This window comes from Bombus bifarius, unplaced genomic scaffold (genome assembly GCF_011952205.1).
Source record: "Bombus bifarius isolate JDL3187 unplaced genomic scaffold, Bbif_JDL3187 scf7180000007968, whole genome shotgun sequence".
Taxonomy (NCBI): Eukaryota; Metazoa; Arthropoda; class Insecta; order Hymenoptera; family Apidae; genus Bombus; species Bombus bifarius.
This window is the reverse complement of record NW_022884354.1, coordinates 1,737,821-1,751,380: the sequence shown is the minus strand read 5'-3', so window position 1 is coordinate 1,751,380 and position 13,560 is coordinate 1,737,821. Positions and strand designations below refer to the sequence as shown.

The 13,560-nt window shown below is 44.9% G+C and overlaps 1 protein-coding gene across 1 annotated transcript in view; it reads right to left on the bottom strand.

The window, feature by feature from the left end:
* The window catches only part of LOC117209873 (homeobox protein abdominal-B-like), a 75,217-nt gene that overhangs the window by 39,198 nt on the left and 22,459 nt on the right, over nt 1–13,560 (bottom strand). The gene's annotated exons all lie outside the window — the stretch shown is intronic.

Below are 13,560 nucleotides of genomic sequence, written 5' to 3'. Positions count from 1 at the left end.
CGTCATCTTCTTCATCGTCGCGGGCATCGTAATCATCATCGGTATCGTGGCGAATCGGACCGCGAACGCGCCACCCGTTCTCCGATGCCTCCGCGTTGCTCGTAAAAATATCCGAGGCCGTTTGCGGAACGCTTCGAACGGGCATAAACGGTCCGCAAAGCACATGGAATGTCAGCGTTTATCCTGGATACGTGTATTCTTCTTATTCGTGGCATATTACGCGTGCTTTCGTCAGTTACTTAACTCCCACCCCCGAATTCTTCATTTTTTTATATAGCCTTACAGCGGTGGCAAAAGCTGCCAACATACAGCGATCGATAGGAAACGAGAGTCCTTCTCTCTCGAATTAAAAAAATTCGTTCTATCTGTTCGACGCTCTAATAATTTTAGGATAAAGAGACGTTCAATTTTGTAGATCACCCAACTTTCATCCCCGAATTCACGATTACTGGAATTTTTGTCGATTATTCGTATTTGCGTTCGATTTTTCGATTTGCATTGAACTTGATCTTTTCCTGTTGGATCGTAAAGTAGAGTTTCCCTCGTCGGTCTCGCATTCTCCTCCGATATTTGTGAAAGAAGGGAACACTGAATTTTGTAAATCGTTCGAGGAAAGTTCGAGGAATTGTTTCTCTCCGACGAAAGCACGCAGGAACGCTTCTCGTTCGTATCGAGCCTATCGGCCAAACGATAAAAATGTCAAATATATTCGTGTTGCCCTTCACAGAGCGGCGTACAACGTCGAATACTTTAATTAACACGGTTGAAAAGGGAAACGGGGCTCTCTGCGAGAAGGAATTTCGAAAGAATCACTGGCACGGACCGCGTGCGGATTTTAATGTTAATTCCAGCGATTGGCTCGCCCTGGCTGTGTCGAGATTTCAGGTCCAACCCACGATATCTTAATAGGTTCCCTGCTACTCCGGTCGCATGATGGCCGCTCGTTTATTTTCGATCGCCTGCTTCGCTCTCCGACAAGGCTTCTATTCAACGAAATTATTAACTACGAGGATCTGTTCCCGCTATCAAGAAGAAAAGCGAGAACACGATGGCGATAATGTTTTCGTCGAATAACGTCGTTATCGAGAAAATTTCTGCTTCAGACTTTGGAAAACATAAAGCGTGAATACTCTCCACTCTGCAACAGGAGCGTCGTCATTTTACAATTCTACGAATTTTCGCGATTCTTCTAGATCGCGGATGTTCGCGCATCGTAAAGATACCCGCTCGTTATGATATTTAGCGAGCGAAACAAATCATCGCGATCAGGCGTCGTGTCTTCAATCGTATTAGCAAAACGAATAAATTTGCCTAAAGATTGTCAGACTATAACAGCGACTATTAAATTTCAATATCCATCTCGTTTGTATCTCTCGTACGGATAGTGGAACATCGGGCGATTACAAGAAATCCAATACACGCTCTTTTCTTTCAAAAAATTAAGGTAAAATTCAATCGTTCGCTGTTATAAATAATTCAATACGTTACGAGCTTGGTACAATTTAAACTGTGTGCTATTTAAAGACTCTCAGGGACTCGATAAAGATATGTATATGCAAATCGGGTAGACAGCCTTCTTTTTTGTCACGTTTAAAAGAAACAAACGGCAGAAAACGATAAAAAATTGACCGCTTAATTGTGCGCGAGAAGTGGCCTACTCGCTTTTACGTCGATCCGCCGCGTGTTTTATGTTTATTATTTTATAGCAGTGTAATCTGTGGACGGTTAGGCTTAAATAGACGGCCACCGCGTTTAAATAACGACACTCGGCAGGTTTGTAAAGTCACGATTTATCGTTGATCATCGTTCGTCAAAGCAACCGTTCAAATACAAAGTTCGAGGCTGTGGATTTGATAAATTTACAACCTTAGGAAGGAAATCGTAAAACCACGGTATACCTGGCGAGAATACCGGGCATGTACCCAAGAAACCCATCGCTAATCCTCTTCGTATACCGAAACAGCTATCCTCGTTAAACGTTCCGCGTTATACGTAGATTCCTCGAAAATGTGAAACAACCGAAAAGCACGGAATTAAAATGCAACTAGACTAAGCGGTATATTTCAACGTACGTTAGAAATGTCTACCACGTTTCGAAAACAGTCTCGTCGTTACGTGGAAATGACAGTGTCTGCGTGCGCGCAACACGCTCGAGGCAATTGAAAATGAGCTGGAGATGGACGTTGACGATGTATCAATGGCCGTTTAATGGATCAATGGTCAATAGGTGTCAATTCGATGTTACAAGTCACGGAAAAGGTCGACAGGGGTTTGTTCTTAGCGCGTTACGATATTTATGCTTACCGTGGAAGGTATTCGTAGCAATTATCGACTGTTTAAGTCGACGCCGACTGATTCCTGTTCGGTACACGAGGATACGCTAGACGGTGTTCGCGACTCGGTCCACTCCTGGCATGCTGTTGCAGACCAGAGAAACAGGGAGAACATAAGAGCTCATAAATGTGAATTTAAGAGGCGCAATAAAAACACATTGAAATTGAGAGTGAACGAGCTAGAGCACGTGCTCCCACCGTAAGATTCTCTCGTTTCCTGATATTCGGAATGTTTAGGAAACACATCGTCGTCCCCCTTCTCTGCTTGCTTTATGCTCGCTGTATTCGTCGATCAATCGCATCGTCTTCCATTATAAACCTTCGTATCGTTCGAAAGTATCGTATAATCGCTGTTGGCTGCGAAATGCAAGTTTCCAACGTCGGGTGAAACGAAAGGATCGCTTTACAACCCCCGCTGCAGGGTCATTCGCGCCCTAAGCTCGCTCAATGTCGACCGGGATATTTCGGAAAGCCATAATCCGCATATTCTTGTGTCCCGGTCGAAACAGGCCGTTTGGACGCTAACAGGGCCACGATCACCTCGTAAAAGCCCGACTAATGCGTTTTCACTTTCGTCGTCTGCAGGCTCTATGCAAAAAAAAAAAACGTCACAGGGAAAAGCTCAACCCTTACGATTGTTTACCTTTGTCGAAACGATGTTTCGCCTTGGATTTGTCACGATGCGGTTTTTTCTGCGGCCGACCTCGAACGAACACCACTCTCGAGACGTTATAAAATGCGTTGCTTATCTAAAATCGACCCTGAACGATCGCTATTGTAGTAACGTCACGAATGATTTATACGGCGCTCTAATTTTCTACTATCTGGCAATTTTGGAGGTAAACGTTAACAGGATATCTACGTTTTGCAATACGCGTTTTTGTCGGATAAAATTTGGAAAAATTTCATATTAACGAAATATATCTTGGCGTTTGGTCGAACGCATTTTTTATACAGTTTGAGAAAGGATAGATGTGGCGAGTAACGTAGCCTGGTAAGAAAGTGCAAAATTCCAGGCAAGCCAGTTGGCAACACTGCTTTCCTCGCAGAGACGCAGTATCGACCGCGGCCCCCAAAGGCTAAAGCATCTCAACCTCCGAGTTTCTCCTTCCTTCTGCTGTCTGAGCAACCTCCAGGATCCTCGACCCCTTCACCCTTTTACTGCCTCGACGGCAAACAAGACGACTGAATTCCATCGAATAATTAAAGCGAATTAAACGCTTGTCATTCAGGCACTTGCAACATTTTGCCTGTAGACAGTAGTCTCGTTTGTTTGTTTATCCACGATCTTTGCCACCAATTTTCACGGAAATTCCTCTGATAGGTATGGTTTCGCTAAATACAATAAAAATATTCGCTTACTTTCTTATCGTACACTTACAGGCAACGATTTGTAGATTCTTTATTACGTATTCGAAAAGAATCCACATTTTCTAGCACTTTCATCGCCGTTTCCAGAGTTTCAACGTAGCGTTTAATTGTGTCGAGACAACGAACGGCACGTCGCATCCTAAATTACGCGTTATTCGCAGGGAAAGCGTTAAACACCTTCACGACGATGTAATCCGTGACAACTTGTAAAGTAGATAAGACGCGTGCACAGGTGTTCACGAATATTCGACATGCACGGACACAGCCGTGTGCACGAAACCGTTGTACGAACGACACTCGTGCACACGTACGTAAGTACGCAACGAGAAGACTCTACGACCAGTTTATGGTCTCTCAACGTTATATCGTCTGTGTATATCTCTGACAATTCGTCGCTAATGCTTTCGCCATTAGTTCCGATTGCATGGCGTGCCTGCCGTGCCGCGGACACGCTTAACCGCCAGAAATTATGCGGACGATTCACCGGGTCGGATCAGTCGCTTGTTAACGACCACAGAACTTTCGTTCGATGCTTCGTCCGACAACGAATTCGCCAACTGCGGACGTTCGATCGATGAAAGTCCTTCGATCAGACGGTATCAGATCGATAATCTTGAACTTCGACGTTCAATTTTACAGGGAATAATCAAGTTCGTTACATACTGCGACACACCGTTCATCTTTCACGTAACAACGAGCAAATAAGACAATATCTAATACTTGGAGGCAAACGTATCAGAAATAAAAAAATAATTCGAACAACCCTAGCAAAGAAACTTGATAAAATAAACGATATATCTTCCCGAAATAAATCAATAGTCGTATTATTATGATAATCATTACAATGCCTCGTGCTCTATCCTTATGACGGTATGACGCTTTTGTTTGAAGAGAATGTTTGCAGCTAGACAGAAGGATACGGGAAAGAAAAATACGCTCAGGTCACGTAAGAAAGTGTTACATTCACAACTGCGAGCGCCTGGACTTTAATCGCCCGTATTTCATATCCTAACAATATATGACAAATTCTTATGGCAGACAAACATCGTATTACAACTTGCGAATTTTTTCTCTCGCGTCCTCGGCGAATCAAGTTAGAATACCACTCGTCTCGAGGAGAACATCGAACGCACGTAGCTGGTACAAAAACCGCACGATCCGAATCCACGAGAGGGTAATTGATTACACGAGTGGAGACAGAAGAAGAAGAAGAAGAAGAAGACAGGCGAAAAAAAGGCGAGGTAGAAAGAAAACGGGAGGCAAGGGTGAGCAGAATGCAGGCGTAGGAACCGAGCTATCTAATGGATGCGAATATATCGCTGTAATAAATTTCGCAAAAACCCGAAAGGGGGAAGAGAGGACGAGCAGGGGTTTGCTCGGTCGGCCAGTTTCGCGGCAGAGCGGCCTAAGGGCACGGTTCTTGCGCGAACAAGGAGGAACGACGAAGAAAAGCCGAAGGAAAGCGGTGGAACGAGAGCGTGGCGAGGAGATCACGTTTCCGGTACGTACACCCGACGGCCATGTTTCCCCCGGCTCGGCCAATCGGCTGGCTGCTTTCGTAGAAGGGCTGAAACAACCCTACGGCCAGTGGAGCTCCACCCCTCGGGAACGTTCCTCCGACGGATCAATAGAGAGCTGCAACCCCCGTTCCACCGTCACCCCCGGAACGCGCCGTCGGAGCAACGCTACGGACTATCCACGTCGTTTCCTAACCGTCTCGAAGGGAAGAAAGCCTGCAAGCTGACTTTAAAATGCGTTCGCTCGGCTGGAGATTGTACCGCTTCGAGGAAACGTTGTTGTTTAAGCGCAGCTGCTCGTTTTTTTTTTTTTTTTAGCGCTATTTAACTGCAGCTCGCTAAGCCTCCACTCGATAAATGGATACCACCATGGTCGTCCAAGGGATGACCGTAAAGTCGTAGATAAGACGGCGGTAGGAATAGATCGAAAGTGGGTTGAAGGGTAACGGTAGAATAACAAATAGCAGAGCAGTGGTTTGTTTAATATTCGTCAGTCTATACGAGCAAGAATAGAGCAGACAACTCGAGAAATGACTTTTCCCCGAAAGATCTTCGAAACGGGCTCACCCTGCTTTAAAAACGAGAGTATTCTTCCACAAACAGTATCTCGCGTCTTCGTTCAAGCCTGCATTTCGATGAATGAAAATATTTATTTTAAGTTCGGAACTGGTGTCGACCGTTCGCAGCTAGAAATTCTCCCCTTAATAAGATCGTATCTGTCCAGAGGCGGTTTGTATCTGATGGGAAACGAAGTGGGCGACGTTCGCTTGAAAAATGCATGGCCGACGTGGCGGGGTGCTGGCGTGTACGTAGCAACGACACCCCATGGTATTTCGAATACACGGCATACGGAATACCAACAACGCTGGTCGCACGTTCCCCCGCGTGGGACCTTTTTGCTTTGAAATGGAATTCCCTCAGCATCCACCACCCTACCATCGCGCGACCTCGCGCGGGAACATGGCGACCGCTTCCACGAACGCCGCCGCAGAAGCATCAACCGACGACCACGTTGCCTTGCGAGACGTGTTATGTGGAAACGAAGGGGTGGAGGGGTGGGTGGTCGACAGGGCGAAAGGTAGCAAACCGAGGGGAGCAGAGGGGAGAAGCAAGGTAAGAAACTACGGCGAAACAAGGCGGATCGTCTTAATTTCAAACGGTTCGCGTAATGAAAACTTTCCTCGTTAAGGGCCCCCTTAATGTTCGTTCGCCATCTTGCTGCTAAATGCAAGACAAGAGTTTCGGAGTTTCTTGGACGCGCCAGCTCTTCACTCGGACTACAGAATTTAAGTTGGCGATTGGATCGCACTGGCGTCAGAAGCCTACCGTGAATATTCAGCTACGTAGTTCGAAACCGACAGATTCCGAGCTATATTTATTTACGATTTCACGATGGAAGAGCCTGAAAATTAGAAATGCCTACGATATGTAACTGAGTTCGCTGTTGAAGTAAGGAAGAATCGATAGATAGGACGGAGAAAAAAGAAGAAACAGGGACGAAGAAACGAGAAGATGCCTGTAACAACGAGCAGCGACCGTGCGTAGGAACCGCTCTTTGATTATCCGCTGCTTGCTATAATAACGAGTTCATAAAGATGTTGAGGCGCATGCGCGTGCAATCGGCCGATCTCTCTTCCTCTCTTTCCCTGGCAGACCGTGTTCTTTCGTGCCTGAACTTGGAGAGCACTCACACGCATCGAAATAATATTCCCCATTTACATACTTATAGGCTCACACAGTCGTGAATCGAAGTAGAACCCTCCTACCGAGAAGCTTACTCTGTCGGTTTACTCTGCTCTTCCATTCCCTCGTCTCTTTTCGTTCTCACCAGCGTGTTCTGCCCCTAGATCTCTCTCTCTCTCTCTCTCTTTCTCTCCCTCTACCCTGCACCACCATTTTTTCTTCTTTCTCCCTCTCGGAATCCCCTCCAGATTCTACTCTCGAGCCGTATTCTCCCTTGCTCGTGGTAAACGAGTCGAACTCCTCGTCTGCCTCTTCCCTCTCGTTCCTCCTCCATCCTCGCTTCTTTCGGCCGAGCAAGCTCTTTTCTCGGTCTTATTTCGTCTTTAATCTCTATCATACGTTTATGAGGCCGCATAACCACGAATCGAAAAAGAATCCTTCGGACGAGCAAAACCATCGCGATATTCTTCTCCGTTCCTCTTCCTGTTCATTTCCTTCGCCTTCTTTTTCTCCCTGCTTCCAAGTCTTCCCTCGTCCTTGGTGGCTTCGACTGTCTCAATCTCACCGGCGCGCTTATTCCCTCCTCTCCAATCCTTTAGCAACGTTTCATTACGCTTTGTTAACTCTCGCCTTCCTTCCTCCGACTCTTGTTTCCTCGCAACTTCTCGTCGTATCCTCCTTTACTTTTGGAAGCCATCCTTTCCGCTCGAGCTGCGAGCTACCTCCGTGGCGAATAGACGCCGCACAGGTCGAGACATCTTATTTGAAACAATGTTCCTCACTCGCCCGTAAATCCTCATTTCAAATCCCGAAACTCATATAAAATCTGGCTGCGCCAGGTCCGAACCCTTTCCGTTAGTCCTTCCTCCTCGACCCTCGCCATGACCTTCGTCCGATTCCACGGCTCTCTCCGACCACCATCGTCCATTTCGCTTCGTTTCTCCTTTGATATATCGTTTTTGTGAAACGTGGCCACGCTGTACCTACTTTGCGCACGGCTCCTTGCCTCTCTCGAAGAAAACTATGCTCGATCTTTTACTCCAAGCGACGAACGTATCGCAACGAACAAGCAGAAAGATTCGGAATGACGACAGAGTGGAATTGCCGTGAGCAATCGAACGAACGTGGCAAGAAAAAGTTCAAGGGACGACGCTGGACGAGAAGACTTAATCTCGTTTAATGGCAAGTTGGCTGGTAATAGGTACGATGGAAAAACATGAGCAAAATGTATCGTAAAACGATGTTATTCATGCAGAGGACGATACGAAGGAAGATCGAATCACGACGAGGGTTGAGATTTATAGAATAAACGACCAGTCACAGAACCACTTAGGCTAAGTATAATATGGTGGTCTGAATAGAACACTGGATGGTGGAACGTGCAGTTAGAAAGACACCATTAATCAACGATAAACGAGCCAAAGACTATAAACATTAAGTAAAATAAATCCTTCGATTAAATTCCGCTCATAATGTCAAACCATTTAACAAAAAGAATCGTTCGAAGCAACGAAACGAAACAAGCCACGGACATAAAGTGTGACGCCGTTTGAAAAAAAAATAATCACATTTGGACACGTATTGCGAGTTTCCCTGACACGCTGGTCTCCTTGTTTCATCGAGATTCCTTTCCATCCGCGAAGAATGTTTCGCTCCAGGTGAACGTTTTACTCGATCGGAGAGAGCCCGCGCCGTTCCGTTACGTCACGAAATCCTTGCTGCGATAAATCAGCTGGGCCGAAACTCCGCGACACGTGAGTCGTAATATTTAAGTTAATGACTCGGTATAATAAAGTTAATGGCTTTATGATAGCCGTCTCGTGGGACAGCGCGAGACCGTGGCGACGACCGTCGCGGAGACACGCTCGAATACCCGCGATGAATGCGCTGTTAGCGTACGTATCGCGCGAGTACGGGTCGCGAGCAAACGGAAGGACTTCCAAAGGTGGAATAAAGCTGCGATCGGATTAATTCAATTTGCTCGAATTCAAGCGACTCGAATGATTTGACCGAAACTACGAAGAATATTCCAATCGTCTCTCAAATACGTAATTGGATGGAAGAAATAAAAATTCAATTCCGAAATCAAATAAAACGACAATTTTGATAGAATTCGTTAGTACGATCATATTGGATATTAAAATTGTTTATTGTGTTTTTCCCCCTTATTATAGTCTTCGTATAACATATTACAAATTAATACCGAGTAGGTGAAACGAATCTCTGCTCGGATTTCATTTTTCTCAATTACGGTCATAAAACTATGAATTCGTATAAACGCATCCGCAGTCTATTAATAAGAAATCCCACCTTAAGAGCAACCATCGAGAGCTCGCACGTTCCAGACTACTTTCAACGACGTTATATAGATATATCCTTTTCTCACGCGGCGACAACGCACCTCGAGTTTCGTCTTTATCGCCTTATAAAACGAACGTCTCTCGCACGCGCACGCGACCGTAAATAACGCTTGGCGATTCTTGACATTCTCTCTTCTTTTCCTTATGCGTGTACGCACGCGAAAACCTGCAAATCCTGTCGATGCCATGCCACGTAACTCGGCTCTCCTTCCGATTTCCTCTGCTCGCGAGCCGTGGAAATCTGTGCCGATAACGAGCAAACCTATTTGCTAAGCTTCGGATGGCAGAATGTTACACCAACTGGACGATAAACGACGCTGTTAATTTTTAATTCGCGAACAAAGCGTGCGAAATTATGAAGATCAAAGAGAAGATAAGAGATTTGAGATTAATTGGTAGGTACGTATCTTCGTCTTTCGATTCATTACGAATTTAATAAAATGCTTGATACTCGTGTATTATAAGAGATAAGTGCGGTGGAATTGTGCAGAGGATCGATAAAACGGTAACGAGAGCTGGCTGTTGCAACCCGTCGAATATATTTAAAATATATCAAATAAATTATAAGTAAATATAGACAATGCCCAAAGTCGCTCGTACAAACGTATCACGCTACGTAAGAATATAAAGAGGACCCTTGAAATATTTCGCAGCGCGTGTAACAAAGATAACAGGAATACGAGAATTCTCAGTGTTCCACGTTGAGTCTTAATGTCGTACAGCTTACAAGCGCTATATAAGCATACGAGCCCAGTTACCTTTCTAACCTTCCATTTAAAAAAATACTGAAAACTCGGAGCAGCAGACAAGAAAGAAGGGTTGCGGTAGCAGTTCTCCGAAAGCCAGACGATACACGGTATTCCGTCGGCGAGTCGAAAAAGAAAAAAAAAATGTAATTTGCAGCGTACGCGAAACCGGGATTTTATACAATCGCGCGCGCGTTAGCTCGTAAATATCGCAAGGCAGCGGCCAGTGGATTTTTTCTGCTCGGTTTTACGATGCAACGCATGCAACAAATCAGTAGTTTTGCAATCGCATCGCGATCCATCCGAGTCCACGAACCTGGAATCCAGCTTCGGAATAAACATGCAGATTGCGTGAATCTTTCCTTCTTTATTGTTATTAACTCGGCGTTATCTACTCCATCTCGGACGAGTCTGGATAATTGCACTGTCGACAACGATGGATAACGATGCATTTATGGGAAACAATTTCCTTGCGACGCGAGTAACTCGCAGGATTCTTTAAGACGCGCGTGCTTTTGTGACGCGGATAATACGACGATGCGTCATAGCGCCGGAGGGCCTCGGATTAATTTAATGAATCTGGCATCAAGGGAAGAAGATACGACTGGCTATAAATAAACCACGTCAGCTTATCGCGATACTTTCCAACTACCTCGATGATATTACCACGTACACGCAGCTTGCGATGATTTAAGGATAAACAAATGTTTATCCATGGTATCGACGTTCTTTTCCGCGTTCGCCAATTCGTACAGCGATCTCGAGTGAGTTTGAAAAAATAGATCGACGTTGGTTGCAGAAAGTATTTGCACGTACCTTCGTTTTTTCATCTTTTATCATTTTCGCGGTATCGAGTCCTGGTAGTAAAATTATGTACATAACGCTGAACAATATAGAATCTAATACGGCTAGCTGTAATTAATCAGGACTTAAATAATATAGTGAATACGGTGGAGTGAAAATACTTTTTGTAGCTAGTGTATGCATTCCAGTTTGCGAAACGTTGCACGTAATATAGTTTCAACTCTTAACTTTTTAACTTTGTTCGTTTCAACTTCAAATTATCAGATTGCGCCCGATGTATAATTTACTTTGCTTAAACGCACGTTTATGGCCGAGATTTCCGCGAGAAGAGGTCGAATAACAAATGGGACGAGAGTCGTAAAAAGACTTTAGTCGTACGAGATCAAGATCATCGTTACCGATTTTTCTTGATCAACGATAAATACACAACGTTCTTTTTACCTTCGCAGTCGCGTTTCCCATTGTTGGACATCGTTAGCTCGCTCGTTGTATCTTCGAGCGAAGATGTACGATTTGAGAACGTCACGGGAGTTCGTTCGATCGCATTGCCACAGATAGAAATCCAAATCCTCGAGTACGAGCAGACACACACGTAGAAGCACGAAATCCCGCCACGCGTGACACAACCTGACGCCGCCGGAGAATATAACGCACTGACTAATACCATATTCCAGCAGCCCTTATTCGAAGCCCTAAACCCTTGAAGGTGTGTCCCTGCAAATTTACGGGTAGACACATGTGTTCAATTTCGCGGACCTGTTTGTTCCACTCCTTCGACCTCGGAGGGGAAGAGTCCTCCTTCGAATCTGTCTAAATGTTTAAAAACGAACCGCCTGTACGCCTTTCCCTCGTTTTTTTTTTTATATTCTTGCCGCAAAAACGCAATCCATTTTTTTCAGCCAACGATCGAGCAACGCTTTTAAGTAACTTTGACTTTAAATTAAATCGTACCTGTGAATTATTCATCGCTCGATCGAAGATTCGAAATTATCCGACGCGAACGCGTGACGAAATTTGAAGATTACTTCGTGATGCCGAGAACGTAAACTGGAAACCTCTTTGAAAGATAAAAGAACGAAACGAAGAAAGTGAGAGAAGGCTGTGCATGTATTAGACGAATTAACAGTTAGAAGCGGAGGCCGCGTAAATGTCACGGCGGCATCGAAAGAGCTACGTGTGAAAATTCTGTTAATATCCGTCGTTAGTTACGGCTAGTAAAATGCGACTTTAATAAACGCGAACCGCTGGGAAACGATAACAGGAACGCCGCGACGTTTTACCAAAACCGTGAATATCGCGAATAGGACGTCGATTGTGTTTAGCATAGATTCACGAGAGACGCCATCGTTTTTGGCCAAAACACACTCGTATACTACGAAAAACAGAAAGAGTTCCTATGCTTTCCTTGCGCAAAGTCGAGCAAAATATTGAAAAATGACACGTTAGTAGAGTGGCGTGTTCTCCGCGTCTTGTAGGAGAGACGCCATACATGCTAATTTCTCTTTCTTAAATTCTATTCTGCGCTTACTAATTAATTAGAAAGCACGTTAAACGATAAAGTAGATAGGCGCGTACTTTATCCCGTTTCCATTGCGCTTACAAGCATTAACGTATCATCGACGTAAAATTTTAACGTAATTTTTCGTACAGTCGTTGCTTTAATCTTCCACAGACGACACGTGCAGCGACAGCCGAGCAGCCGCTAACTTGTTTTCCCAGGCACACATGCAGGGTTGTAACAAGAAGCAATATATACGATACTCTTTCTCTCATCACGAGATATTACAAGTGTGTCGACTTTTTGCCCGTGGCGTCTCTCCCAAATTTACCCTACGAGCGTATTCTCGCATCTGCCCAAACTTGATACAACATTTATATATCTTTTTACTCGATAAGAAAATAACGACGGCAAACATGAAAAGCCTTCTTATGATTAGGAATTCTTTATCGATGAAATCTAGAACTTTAGTTCAATTAATTAGCTTCTTAAACCGCGGTGTAAATTTCTTCGAACGTTTCAACGCTCAATTTCATTTTCGTTTCAATCGAGAAAAGGTTTTCAGCGTCGGACGATCGCTCGAAAGAATTTTCCAACGTTAGAAAAGTAGGATTCACGTTGCACGCAAGTTTGCGTCTTCCTAGATTTCCTAGATTACTATAATCACCGGGAAGCGTCGATTTAGCGGAGCCTCGCGTCCTACGTGTTCGTAACTTTCGCCGGATGCGTGTTCCAGTAAATTGCGCACGATACGATACTTTCCAAACATTTTGCCGGTTCTACTCGCGAGGTACAAAATCTAGTTAACCAGTGCACCAGAAAATAGCCTTCGCGTTTAATGCGCCGAAGTTACCGCTGTCTAAGACTTGCGAGTGCAAGCCATTCGTTCTTCCGGAAAATCGTTTCGATCCTCCATCGATATTCCAACAATTTACCCACTATAAACATACGCTTGCGATTGCAATTCTTTTCCAATAGCGCGCCAGTTGGACGAGGAAAGCTCGAGCAGTAAATTACGCTCAGCCGGGTTAATCCCGCGCTTCTATTCGCTCTTGGCGAGATTCTAGACCGTCGGAAGAGGCGAAACAGAGGCAGTCTCGAACGCTGTCGTCGCGCGAGCACGCCGCTAGAATTTTACGATACGCGTATTAATCATGCCGGACGACGTAATGCACGAGTCGACCAAGCAGTGCGTTTACGTCGAAACAGATTTACGACGAACAACGTCGACAAATTTGCGTTTAACGA